The sequence below is a fragment of the Nyctibius grandis genome, chromosome 2 (assembly GCF_013368605.1).
Source record: "Nyctibius grandis isolate bNycGra1 chromosome 2, bNycGra1.pri, whole genome shotgun sequence".
NCBI lineage: Eukaryota > Metazoa > Chordata > Aves > Nyctibiiformes > Nyctibiidae > Nyctibius > Nyctibius grandis.
In genome coordinates this window covers 93,093,290-93,107,913 of record NC_090659.1, presented here as the reverse complement: position 1 = coordinate 93,107,913, position 14,624 = coordinate 93,093,290, and the positions used below count along the sequence as shown (strand labels likewise).

General features: G+C 40.2%; 1 protein-coding gene across 1 annotated transcript in view; it reads left to right on the top strand.

Annotated features, from left to right (window-relative positions):
* The window catches only part of ENOX1 (ecto-NOX disulfide-thiol exchanger 1), a 391,653-nt gene that overhangs the window by 64,725 nt on the left and 312,304 nt on the right, over positions 1-14,624 (top strand). The window contains exon 2 of the mRNA XM_068424932.1: positions 13,526-13,599. The gene's annotated coding sequence lies outside the window, so the exon portion shown is untranslated. The remainder of the gene's footprint in view (positions 1-13,525; positions 13,600-14,624) is intronic.

The following is a 14,624-nucleotide window of genomic DNA, read 5'->3' as shown; positions in this document are numbered from 1 at the left end:
CTTCTGCCTCATGGTCATTTTGGTTGTGATAAAATGCTGCTTCATGTGGGCCCCTTCCCCATCTGCTCCTTTTCCTACCCCTGCCCGCTGCCTCTGTTGTGTACCCACACCCCTGTGGTCCATAGACCTGCCTCTTGGCCCCCAGTGCCTTCCTGGTGATTATCTTCCATCTTTTATGGCATCTCAGGCCACTCTTTGAACACCGTCCCACAGCAGCATGTCCAACCCCTTTGAACTATAATGTGACAGCCAGTTTTCCTCTCGGCATATGTTCAGACCAATTAAAAGCAGTGGGTTGCTTTTATGAGGGCAACCTCAGTTTCAGGTGCAGGTAGACTGCAGGGACACAGCTGCCACTTTATTGCCTCAACTCTGTCTCCAGGAGTGGGAGTTAGCAGCTGTATCAGTTCAAGGGTAATTCATGTTTTATGTCTTGTATTATCTTAAGACAAGAGAGAAGGAAAAATCACAGATGTATAAGCATTTAGAAGGATTGTGTGTGGTAAAATTCTAATACTTGCTTTCTTTTAACCCCTTTGACAAAGGAAAGAAAGTAGGAAAATAGTCATTTGAGTTGTGATTTGGAAAGTTCATTGGAGAAGGGGAAGAAATCACAGAGAGATTATGTTAATACTGGAGAATCAGTGGTGTGAGCTATGAGCTGTTGATCACTGTTTTGTTATGCAGACATAGATTTCCATTAATATTCCTTCTTTTTCAAAACAGAAATCTTGTCTCTGCTGTTGTATGCTTAATTGAGCACTTGAGGCAAAAAACCACCCACAACAATAAAAAAAAAAAACAAAAACAAAACCAAAAACTGAACTAAAATACCCTATGGCATGCAGATCTATTTTTCAGATGTTCTTTTAAAATCTTTTTTAGAAAAGTTGTCTTCTAAATACGTTCTCTGAGCTCTCAGACCTCTCCATGAAATGGGTAGAAGAGGTTTAGTCAGCATTAGAGAGTGACACTGCTGGGGGAAAAGTGGAGTTGCAAGGGGTTGTAGAAAGCTAGTGTTACACTTGAAAGCACTTTTGTCAGAAAATATTATATATATCAAAGAATCATAGAATATCTCGAGTTGGAAGGGACCCATAAGGATCACCGAGTCCAACTCCCAACATCTTTCTTAGCTTGTAAAAGTCTGCTTCATCCTGATCTAGTTCTGTTGCTTGAGAGACTCTATAATTTTACTTTTCCTCTATGTTTCTTAGAAACTAAATGAAACAAAGGACAGAGTTCTGCAAAACCCAAAAGCTTCTTTATGTGACAGGTAAGAGAAAGATGCTATTTATCAGTCTGCAGAGTGTAAGATGCATATAAGTGCCCTGACAATGCTGCTTCACTCTTGTTTTCTGTTAGCGTTGTCTTCACTGCTGACAACCCCTGACCATGTGTGGAAAACAGTTTAGTAGATGTGGCCTGTTATTACAACCCTTGCTCAGGGTTATATCAGATCAGACTCCCAAGTCTTTTGCAAGTGTGTACAATGAGTGTGTGCTACTGGATCCACCAATGAATCCAGTCCATGATGTATTTACAGGTTTTAAGCTGTTTTGTAGATAAAAGTGTAAGGAATTTGTAAACTTTCTTGGACTGGATATCATAGAATCACATAATGGTTTGGGTTGGAAGGGACCTTTAAAGGTCATCCAGTCCAACCCCCCTGCAGTGAGCAGGGATATCTTCAACTAGATCAGGCTGCTCAGAGCACTGTCCAACCTGACCTGGAATGTTTCCACGGATGGGGTATCTACCACCTCTCTGGGCAACCTGTTCCAGTGTTTCACCACCCTCATTGTAAAAAATTTCTTCCTATAACTAGCCTAAATCTACCCTCTTTTAGCTTAAAACCATTACCCCTTGTCCTATCACAACAGGCCCTGCTAAAAAGTCTGTCCCCATCTTATAGGCCCCCTTTAAGTATTGAAAGGCCGCAATAAGGTCTCCCCGGAGCCTTCTCTAGGCTGAACAATCCCATCTCTCTCAGCCTTTCTTCATAGGAGAGGTGTTCCAGCCCTCTGATCATTTTTGTGTCCCTCCTCTGGACCCTTTACAACAGCTCCGTGTCTTTCCTGTGCTGAGGACCCCAGAGCTGGATGCAGTACTCCAGGTGGTTTTTCATGAGAGCAGGGGCAGAATCACCTCCCTCGACCTGCTGGCCACACTTCTTTTAATGCAGCCCAGGATTCTGGTGGCTGTTCTTGTTTCTGTCTCAGCGAGGGCAGAGCATGGTTCCACCAGTCTATCTCTTTCTCAGACTCCCTGGTGCTCCTTAACCTTTCTACTTCCTCTCGTGCCTCTGCCACGAGGCTGAGCATATCGTCCACCTGGTCACACATCACACAGCTGTTCTCACTACTGCCACCTAATATTCCCTGGAGAGGAAAACCAAATCCATAGTTAAACTGAGTAGTCATTCTTTAAGAAGACTTATGATATTTGCAGCTTAAGTGTAACAGGAAACAGAGAGTATAGTAACACAGACTCTCAGCAAGATTTTTTAGCTATAAAATGTCAAAGCCTCTTCAAAATTTAAAAATAAACTATTGCACAGCTTTAAAAATGAGTATCATAACTTTAGGAAAACATTGTTACCCTACTCCTTGTAGATCAACATGCAGCAAGATTATTTCAGTGGAAATATGTGCCTACAGACTATTTATTTTTTGTGTTTTGTTTAACACTACTTGGCATCTGAGATCAAGAAAGCTTAAACCAATTATGAGTAGCTGGTGCAGCAAAAATCATGACTAATATATTTACAACACAGGGTCGATTCTTCTGGTAATGTTATTTTATTAAGGAGTAGAGCAATGGGGAGAAGGGGACATCAGGCTTATGACTTCATAGCACCAAATTAACTCAGTACTCTGACCACATACAGATGTTTCCTCCCTCAGTGCAATCAGTGCAAGATGCACTGATTGCAGTGTGCGGACCTTGGAGAAGAGACAGCTGTGCAGTTGTTGCTAAGCCTATTTCCCTCTTCCCTTTGGCTTATTGGATTATTTTATACAGTGGAATGATAGGAATTTAAAAATGAAAAAGTGCTGTTGAGTCATGTAGTCTGTCTTGCAGCTAATGCAGGATTGTTCTCTGTGGATCTTCGTCCAGTTGGCTTTAGATGTGACTGGACTTCAGCCAATTTCCTTTGGAAGATTATTCTGCAATAGAATACACTTCATTATTAAGATTTTTTTTCCCTATCAGCCTAAATTTTACTTTGCTCAGTATAATCACATTACTCTTAGCTAGAGTTTCCTGAAAATCCCTATTAAAAAAAAAATCCTAGTGTGTGCATCCTTCCAGAGCTTGTAGGTAATTATCATATTTCTTTTTCAATAGTGGCTTTATTCAAGATATATATATTTAGTCATTTTAGCATTTTCTCATAAATCAGTCTTCCTAGATTAATGATGACTTTTATTGCTGCTATCATTGAGCCAAATCTCAAATTCTTCTATTTAAAATTCAACAAGAAAAGGCTGGACTGAGTAAAGACTTACGAATTACAGAATCACAGAATCACAGAATGTTAGGGATTGGAAGGGACCTCGAAAGATCATCTAGTCCAATCCCCCCACCGGAGCAGGATTACCTAGACCATATCACACAGGAACGCGTCCAGGCGGGCCTTGAACGTCTCCAGAGAAGGAGACTCCACAATCTCTCTGGGCAGCCTGTTCCAGTGTTCAGTTACCCTCACCGTAAAGAAGTTTTTCCTCATATTTAAGTGGAACCTCCTGTGTTCCAGCTTGCACCCATTGCCCCTTGTCCTGTCAAGGGATGTCACTGAGAAGAGCCTGGCTCCATCCTCATGACACTTGCCCTTTACATATTTATAAACATGAATCATTAATGAGGTCACCCCTCAGTCTCCTCTTCTCTAAGCTAAAGAGACCCAGCTCCCTCAGCCTCTCCTCATAAGGGAGATGTTCCACCCCCTTAATCATCTTCGTGGCTCTGCGCTGGACTCTCTCTAGCAGTTCCCTGTCCTTCTTGAACAGAGGGGAAATTAGACCATTGTGTCATTGAAAACCCATCCTTTGAACCCCTGTTTGTAACTTCAGATCTATCTGAATGCCAGCTCTCCTGAGGCAGACTTCAGCAGTAAGATTTGTCTCAACTGCCTTGAGTTACCTATAGCCTAAGTGCCTACATCAAAGCTACTCTCCCTAGATTCCTTTTATGATCATTGGACCCTATAGTTGGGTGCAATTCGTCTAAGCTATTTTAGATACCCACATTAGGATGAGAGGAGTTGAGCCCTAGAGGCACCTATTTCTCTTTTCTCAGGTGAGGGTAGCCCAAGGTGATAAGGTCAGAAATTGACATCTGCAGTTGGTGAGACAAATCCCCCATAGGTGCTGAAGCCTTGGAGATTGATACAGAGCAGCTGTGCTGAAGGGCCACCTGATCTACATTGATCAGTCCCTCTGTCCTGGACCTCAGACTTCCTTGGTATTTAAAGGTATAGGGTCCATTGAATTTTTGGACGTCATGGTTCAAGAAGTGAGAAGTCTTGGTTCTCTCCATGGCAATGCCACCACAGCTTGGAGACAGCAATGAGGTGGTGTGGCACTCAGAGAGGCTCGATGCATTGTGTGTCCTGAGACCATTGCTAGCACATTTGAATGACATTGAATTCAACACAGAAGTGTGATGGTTACATTGAAAAACAGGGGAGTGGATAAAATTGCATTTTGCATAGACATAGAATCATAGAATATCTTGAGTTGTAAGGGACCCACAATGATCATCGAGTCCAACTCCCTGCTCCTTGCAGGACTACCTAAAATTAAACCATATAACTAAGAGCATTGTCCATATGCGTCTTGAGCTCTGACAGACTTGGTGCCGTGACCGCTTCTCTGGGGAGCCTGTTCCAGTGCTCGATCACCCTCTCAGTGAAGAACCTTTTCCCAATGTCCAATCTGAACTGAAGCATTTACCTAGAGAGTAGGAGGTCTAGATGCCAGATACATTGGTTTTCAAGTCTCTTTGAGCTGGAGGAAGTCTATGGTCAACGTCTTTCACTTTCCAAGGCCTCTAAAAAGATGGCCCTTACATGACAGATGCCTACTGCTCTCCTCTCCTCTGTTAGGTATTTGTTCTCCACTGACGGCTTAGTGCTTACAATCCTCATTGCAGCCCTAGACAGGTGCCTGCTCAGATGCAATTCTTGCCCCTTGGCTAGCTGTAGGTTATAGGTTGCTCTCCATGCAGGTGTAATCACTCCTGGTTTATACTGGAGTGACTAGGAAAATAAATCAGTGTCTGCCTTTTGTTCATTAGTAAAAAAATAAATTAAATATATTTTCCCAGTGGATGGTTACCTTCTGTCAGACTTTCTGACAAAATATGCCAAGCCTCTATTCCCTATAATTTATATATAATATCCAGGAAAAAACTTTATTCTGAATACCTTTGGAGGGCAAACACCAGGGAGGGAGGAGAGCTGTTGAAATTGAAGGATAATATCAGCACAAGATAATATGTTTATTAATTACTCCTGAATGAATTTAGACCGAATATTAAAATACATTTTTCAAACATCCCAGGAGGTGAAGTTCTGGAATAAACTCTAAATGCAGTAGTTTGGTAGAAAACTAAAATATCTTGAAGTTTACAGAGGTTAAAAAAATTAATTAAGCATGCAATATGAAGTCATAGTGTTACCAAAGGGGCTAGAAAGGAGACTGGCCACTGCTCATGTGTTTGCACTATCACCTATTTTATGTTTAATCCAGTGGTTGGTGGATTCTGCTGTTTGCTAACAGACACCAGAAGGTCCCAGTCTGAGAGGTCAGTGTAATAAATGCCTTGCTGTTGCCAGACCCTTGGAGTTGGGCATGTCAGTTGCCTTCCCAAAAAACATTTGGGACATTGGTCTTGGTCTTTTGTTGGTGGTGTTAGGAAGGGATTGTGTGGTATGCATGTGTCTCTGTGGAACAGATCCTGTGTGGTCCTTGTGGACAAAGCAAGATCAGGAAACTAGGCAAGACCCAATTTGTCCTTCTGAGTAGTGTATTCCTTCAATACTACAGCCCAAGCACTGTACCCAGACTTTTCCCAGCTGAAGCTTGTGCTGAAACCTTGCCAGGCAATGGGGTTCTGCTCCTAATTCACAGTAACTGGAACAAAATGCAGCTATTCTCATCGTTCATACAGACACACAGTCCTCGGAGACTACAGGCCTGCCACAGCATACAATGCTTCATCTTGACGCTAGCAGACAGAGTACAGGGTTGTCTGTTGGGACATTTAACTTGAAGCATCACTGTACTGGAGATGAGAAGGACTTGGAGGAGTGTGTGTTGGGCAGGTATTTTTAGCTACCTTTCCTTAAAATTGTTCTGCTTTCCTCATACTGTTTTATCATTGCTGTGGTGAACTAGTTCTGCCACTAGCCTATCTGCTAATAATGCTTATCTTTATAAGCTATTCCTCATTATTTCTGACTTTTCAGAGAATGACATCTTGGTGCCTGTCCTCCACTTTTAGAAGGAGGCACAACTGACTGCTTAGAAAGGCTTCCTAGACTCTTCTCAAGTTGTTTGATCCTGCTCCTCTTCACAGCTCCAGCTTCCATATTTGCTTCTGAGACAAGAGGGAACGTTGGCCTTTCTTTCCTGTAATGCTAAAAATAATGTGATCAAACGCATGTGAATTGCAGCTGGCCCCCCCGTTACAACAGGTGTCCATTTCAAAGAGGACATGATGGTCCTCTTGGTTCTTGTATGGATTTTTTGACCTACCTGTGATTTCTGAGGCTGGACTTTACTGGTGGCTAGTTCTGAATGGTTCTTCCTTTTATGCAGGAATGAGGTATCATAATCTTCAGATATTGTGGTGCTAGATGTTATTTAAGGACCTTCCAGGACAACTCAATGTCATGGGCATGCTGAAGACACTCATGATGTCCTCAATAGGTCTTGCTCTTGAAAAATGTGATCTATATTCAACTTACTGGAACCCCTTTTTACATTTCTTGTGATTATCTGAACAGGGTTTTCCCAGCAGTTGTCACTGTAGTTAAAGAAGTTAAAGATTTATTGCATCTGTTGCATTCAGCTGCTGACCCAGTCTTTCACTGGGATGAAATACTGCAGCTTAGTGCTTCTGCCTTTCTTTTAGAAGAAAAAAAAGTAGTATACTTCCTTACAGAGTTTCTATTCCAACGTCTAGACTGCAATGATGGCAGCACATTTCTGCATATCTCTGTAGAAATGCACCAAGGTTGCTTAGGCTCTGCATTGTCAAACCAAAAGCAGTGGCCATGTTGTGTGCCTCTTCTACCTGTGTCGAGGCACGTGAGGACACTTCAGAAGTGCCTGCCACAGTAAAGTTGCTCAATAGTTTGTACTTTCACAGAAATATTTCGGGCTGGGAGCCTTTGTACCTTGAATGCTACTTCTGAGACAGACTTCAGAGCAGTGAGTCCTTTCTCGTATTTTCCCACAGATCAGGGGAAGAGGGCATTTTCAGCCATTAGAAATTAGCTTTCTTTAAGTAGAAAAAGGTCTGCATTCTTATAAACCTCCTCATTTTTCTTTTTTTTTTTTTTTTTTCAACACGGATTTGTACTAGCTTGCAGAGACGCTCATCAAAGAAAGGATTTCACTTTCTAGTCTGCTTCACTGTCAGTTCAGGATAGTCCCAGAACCATTGCTGTTATTGATTATGCCACTGTCCAGTTTAGGTACTTTGTCCGTAAAAGTGATGGGTGAATACCCTCACTGTGATGGGTGGCAGGAATCTGCTAGCAGGTAGGGATGTGGGACTGGGGGGACTGGCTTCACTTCCCACCTGTTTTATCAAAGCAGTGTGCCCTGACTTTACACACTGATGTTCCCTGATGGAAAAAACCCCAAAGTAACAAGTTAAAAAAAAAAAAGTTTTATTGCATTATCACGTAGCACACTCCATTGCACACAGCATGACTGTAATTGTGTCAATGATGATGTGCGGGTTAATATACTTTATTAAAGCTGTTTTATTAGACTGAAACTGAAATCTGTGCAGGACACTCTTTTTTTTTTACCCTGAAATCTGTTAGATGTTGCATCCTAGGGGAGCTGTAAAAAGATTGACTCCCAAGAATAATCTTTTCCTCCCTATTTCAGGGAAAAGTTAGAATGTTTAATTTTATGTATGATAATTTATATCATTTCATATGGGTTCAGGAGATAAAAATCCTAGAATGGTTTTAGTTGGAGGGGACCTTAAAGATCATCTAGTTCCAACCCCCCTGCCATGGGCAGGGACACCTTTCCACTAGACCAGGTTGCTTAAAGCCTCATCCAATCTGGCCTTAAACACTACCATGTTTCTGAAGGAAATAAATGTACTTCCATATTACAACCAAAGTAAGAGAGGAGGTGTGAGATGGAGCTTCCTTAATTTACCTTTATTAACTACATCAACTATGAATCTGTCTGCCTCAATGTACAGTTGAAAGGGGAGACATTTTTCTGTACTTGTAGATTTGTGTTAAAAAGAGCGAATTTAAAATAGGGATGGTAGTGATGGAACCTGAAAGAGTTACTCTGAGAAATGAGGTATAATAAAGCAAGGCTTGACATGTTCATTTATTCCCAGATTTCAGTCTTTGACTGAATGTGAAGCTGGATAACCCACCATCTTGCAAATCTGAATACAAAAAAAGATGTAAAAATGAGAACAGCCTGCTCTGTTAAGTATTGCTATCTGGCATCTAAAAGTGATACAGAGTGTTAAAGATATCACCCCTTAATTGTCAGTGATACAAACCCAATTCTAGAAAAATGCTATAAGCACTAGCTCTAATGTATATTTATTTGCAGAGAAATAAAAACGTTTTCCACAGTGCCTGGCACATACTGAATATTCAGTGTAACAGAATGGAAGGGATTTTACAAGTTAATGCCTTTAAAATGAGGAGATCACAGTACATTTCTGACATGTTTTTTCACCCTGAACTCTTATTTTACAGTTTAGTTAATTCTCAATGCAGAAACTGCAGTCCTGTGATGCAGAGATTTGAGAATCCTGCATTGAGTACTGCCCAACTTGGTCATTTTGCCTAAGGCACTGAGCAAAACTTGTGTCTAGCTTTGATAGTAACAGCAATTACTTCTGTAGTAATGTGAAACATATAATGGATGATATAAGATAAGAGTTGAAACTGTTTATTTATTAGACTATTGTTTTGGGGAGGTGAAAATTTTTCTTGTAAGACTATCAGCTAGTATTGGCACCATATTCACATCAGGGATTTTTCTCCTAGCATAAAGTAACCAAGAACCACCTGAGAAAATACTACTTAGAGAGTGTTTGTTTGTTTTCGTTTTGCAGTCCCAGCATGAGAGTTCCTTTGGTTTCCTATGAAAACTTGAATTCTGTAGAATGTGGTGGACACCTTCCAGCTGGAAAGTTGTAGACCTAAGAAATAGCATGTAAAAGAACTGGCCAGCTGCGCCCTGGACCTTGTCCATCACAGACTCCAGAGGAACGTGACCGAAGGGAAGATAAAGAGGCCAGACGATTTGTGTTCTGTATCTGTAGTCTGTGGATGACTGAGGGTGCTGAAGGTGTAAGAAGGTGGTCAAAAATTACAAATTATCAGGAATAAGTTTTGTGTTGGTACATATTATATAGTCTGGGGACTTTTTTTCAGAGTGAGTAGTGCCTCTACTAAAGAGTGTAGAAGCAGTGATATAATCCATCTCGGCCCCAAGGTATCACTGACTGTATCTAGGCTCCTCTGACATATGTTTTCAGGGAAAAAAAAGGTCTTTAAAAGGAGATAATCGTGGTACCTCATGGTGCTCTTTCTCTTCCACACCCACCTAGTCCTAAACAGTAAAGCCAAGATCCAGAAACTCTGGGCCTGCTAGTTTCTGAGACTATTGCCATGCCATGTTCTTTTCTATGGGTTTTTTCCCAAGTAAAAAATTAAAGTAGTTCTGTTTATTTTTCCATAAATTCATAAAGGGTGATTGTGGGTTTTAGCTTCTTTGACAAAACACTGAAAATGCCTTTTTTTTTTTTTTTTTTTTTTTTTTTTAAGTAAGTTGGTGAAAAGAACATGTAGTTATCAGGGGAAAGAAGCTCCAGAAAATGTTGGGTATTTCATCAAAAATCATTTTAACTCATAAGGTATTCTTTCCTTATCTTGATGAAAAGAAAATGATCAGATCTCTAGATCAATAATGTTGAAAACAGCAACAGCGGTGATCATCCCAGGTGCATGTTGTTTTCTGATGTGCTTTCAGATCTGAGCAGTTCCTCATGCTGTAAATATCAGCCTGACTTACACTGAGGCTTCAACCTCACATCAAGCAACTGTGAAAAAAAAGGGGCTGTTTAAATGCAGCAAGGCTTGGGAATAACAATTTTTTTAAAATGCCATCATGTCAAAACATTGAAGGAAAATATTGAAGTGTACCAGTGTGCTTCCAGTTTGTCTGTTGCCGAATGCTTTTTCTATTGAATAATCGCATCTTCTAGGGTCTGAAGTGGTGGTTCATTGTATGTAGTGCATTGCTGTCATGCCACCAGGCATTAAAAAAAAAAGATGGAAATTATCTGGAGGAAACCAAATCACTTTATTTCAAAGACAAATTAGATTGATCTATCTTACCATTCTCTACAGATCTCATAAGCACATTACTTGTTGAAGTGGTATCAGGCGTTTTATATATTATAGCAATTTGCATACATTCATTAAGCTGTGCTTTGTAAAGCTTTCTGACAGGGGCATTTTGATGAATCCTTTGGTGGACTGCATTGTTTCCTTACGCAGAGCAATCTGTCAAATCATGCCTTTGTCCTTCAGTTTGTCAGAATCTGTAAATGAAGCAGATGTTAATAACTGTGGGAGGGTTTGGGGGGTTTTGGTGTTTGCAGAATATGGGATAACCATGAAGGGCATGATGTGTTTGTAAAAGCGACAGCTGGTGTTATTAAAGATGGAAAGTGTTCTACAAGTGAAAACTTTCCCTGGCATCCTTTAGCAACTCTGTGAGGTTTTTTGGAATGATCAGATGGGTGGCCACTTCTAAAATAAACACCGCTTATGTTATGTACAGCAAATCGTGTGCTTATACTTACATACAATTGTTCTTATCTTTGGCTGCAAACGTTCTGTCATGGAACTATCTCAGCCATGCAGTAATTCATAATGTTTCTCTATAAATATGTCATAAGGAATTCTCAGGTCAACAATCCCTTGGGACGTGTCTTTGAGCAATATTGTTTAACGTGTTACTGCATTAGTAGAATTTTACACTTGGTTGGTGTTTTGAAGGTTACCTTTACGACACAAGTTTTACTGGACCTGACGGATTCCAGCCCCTGGAATCTGCTACCCGTCATGAAGGTCACTTGGTTGAAGAAGTTACAGCCAGGGAACAGCATGCATTTCGGTGGTTAATGTGCTTCAACTGATGGGTGGTAACTCCTGTCAAGGTGTGGTAACATGAGTGCTTGTATATAGCCATAAAAGCGGGTAGAGATGAGGGGGATAAGTAAGAGGGCAAAGGAAAGCATGGGGAATTAATGTTTGTGGAAAAAGTGTTACAAGGGTAATTAATGGAGAAGGAAATGCAGAAAAACAGAGGACATTACTGTAGAGAATAAAAGGTAAACTTTGGCCACGTTCTGATCATGCAGATTTTTATGGGTATTACCTAGTAAATAGCTCCCACTCCTATTAGAGGTGATATCTGGCTGATTTTCACATTAACTTTAATGGCATTCTCTTTGTGATTTCTCTACGCTTTATTGTGGAAACCTCTTTTGGGGAATTGAGTAGGAGATGCAAAGGGCAGAGATGTAGTGATGTTACTCGGTGCCTCTGAGATGGAATCTGAGCTTCTGAGCCTGGCTTGTCTGCAGTTGACACCAACAGCAGGAATGGCAACATAGCGCATAGAATAAATAAACCTAGAAGTTGTCACGTTTATAGAGATTGCCTGAAAATATGTACAGAAGACCAGTGAGGGATTTCTATAGTTGTTGTTCTTGCACATGAAAGTAGGCAGCAGCTACAAATCAACGAACTGTTGCTTTTGTAAGAACTGGCAGAATCTTTCATGGAGTTGCTGGATAAAAATTTTTACTGCTTCTGTTTCTGAGAGCAAGACTTATCTTTCTGTCTGATTATCTTGCAAAAAACAAGCAGTGAAATAATTATCCATGCTGATATTTACATTTTGTCTCTCTGCTTGAAAAATTACCAGCTCGCAGAAGGGAACAGAGGGAGTCTAGGACTCCTTTGGTGGGCCGAGTCTTTGGAGAAGAAAATGCCTGCTCTTCAGCTGGAGTATATAGGTACTCCCAGCCAGGTGACCATTGATGTGTAGTGGATATAGGCTGTTCTGTAGGTGATTTGTCTTAACTCCGCTGGGGTGATTCACTTTGCCTACACTGGGAATCATGCGGTGGGTACCAGTGGTGCAGCTGCAGGCAAAAGCTCAGGCAAAATCGTGGGGAAAAGAAAGAGACAAGACTTTTTCTAATGTGGACTCTTGATTATTATTTTTTTTTTTAAGAGCTGTGGCTGTCTAGCAGCGCTGTGTGAAACAGTGTGTCCTGCTGCGGAATTCAAAGATGATAATGGTGCCACAGAAATACTCAATACAGCGTCTGCTCATGATGGTGAAGCTGATGTGGTCATCTCAGAAGTCATTGTCCAGAATAAAGATGGGACCAAGTGCATTTGGACACATGAACTATTTTTTCCTCTTTTTTTCCCCTACATTGTTTTTCCCTACATTGTGTCTTTCCTTGGTCTTCCGAGCCTGTTTCTTACTCCTGATGCGTCCTCCTCCTCTTTTTTGCTTTCTTAAGCACATTAGACTTATCAAATGCATTATGCTCAGGGTCACTGTGCAAGAGTCACCAGGAAAATTTACAGAGACTCTAGGACTAATTGTGATTAGGTATTATATATATGCTTACAAAAATGTACATTTAGAATTTCACACCTGTAAGCAGAACTGCCGTGTTCAGCATTTTTGGACAAGAAGGAGGTAATGCACATAATTATATCCTTGATTTTTTTATGTGGTTTCCTTGTTCATGCCACTGTCTTGCTGCAAACTAAAGGCAGAATATTGCTTAAACGTACATAGGGATGCTTGTGGTTTCCTAATACATTTATGTTTTCTGCTATGCCACTGGCAGTTTTGCATATTCAATATGTTGGTTTTGTTCTTTCATTACACACAGTTGTAGCAAAATTGCTGTTTGAAAATTTGATGTGTTTTCAGAGTTTTCTACTAATTTTGAACTCATATGCAGAAATTGCCTAAGAAACTACACAGTATTATATATATCTTAAATTTAATAGCCTATAAATTATCATACCATTGTTTTGATCACCCACAACACATTTCATGTGATGCACAACTTTAGAAGGACTAGCTCATAAACTCCTTTCCAAATAGTAATTTTGCACAATGTTTTTTTTCTTTTGTATGCTTAAACCGTATACCTTTAGTGACTTTTAAAATATATATTATCTCCTTTTCAGATCTTGGACTCTGAACTTGGAGCAATTCTTGATTATATCCTTCTTGAAACTTGGAGAATATCTGCAATAAATAGGTAGGTGTAATGGATACATTCATATTTTGTTTTGGATGATTTGGAGTGTGTGTGAGTTTTGTTGACAGTTTAATGCTGAACTTCTTAAAGCTCTTGATAAATCTCAGCTGCCATGAATGGGACAGTATGATGGATTTTTGCCAGATGAATTTTCAGTAGCACATGTGGTATTTGTATGGCAGAAATTGGGAAGGGCATGATGCTCGCAGTTACTCAGAGAGAAATGTGAAGCCAAACATACACATTTAACTTCAGACTGAACAACAAAGTGAGTCTCCATGAGCAAGTAAGAAGTTTTGAAGGTAAAATGAATGAGTTGGAAGAAGCAGCTCTACTCTTGTTCCCCCCGTACTTAAGGCTGTGCTTTAACTGGCTTTTCGTCTGTGTTTCCTTTGGTTTTCTTTGCAACTGCTAAAGGTAGTAAAGGTACAAATGTGACTAAAAATGTGACTAAATACTGGAAGCAAAGGCTATAAAGGTCAAAATCTTGGGTACATTGAAGTTCCTGGAAATTTTCTCAAGTATTTCAGTGAAGCTAGTATCTTTCTTGGAACATTTACAGAAAATATTCAGGCAGTTTCAGAAATACATTCTTGCATATAACGAAGCAATTTTTAGGTGATTCCTTTTTTAAAAGTCAGGTCACACTTTGATTCTTGAAACTCTGCTGAGCTCCTAGCAATGGAGAAAGGGAAACAAGAGAAGATTTAGAAGGTTTTATTCTTTCTAAAGAGTTTATAGACCTAGACAATTTTTTTTTGAGTCTCAGCTCTAAAGATGAAAAGGTTTCTTGGATACATGGTTGTAACAATTAAACATACCTTGATCTGTATGAGAAACTTTGAAGAGATTTATAATGGGGGAGAGGTTGAATTCTTCTTATGAGTAAAATCCAGGACCAGTTTTTGGTGTAGGGGTAAGTTGCTTGTTCTGTAAGAACCAGAATGCAAAATATTTTTGTAGTGTGCTTCATCTGTAGGTCCCAAGATGTTTGGCAAAAGCTGGAGAAGAACCATTGTCTCCGT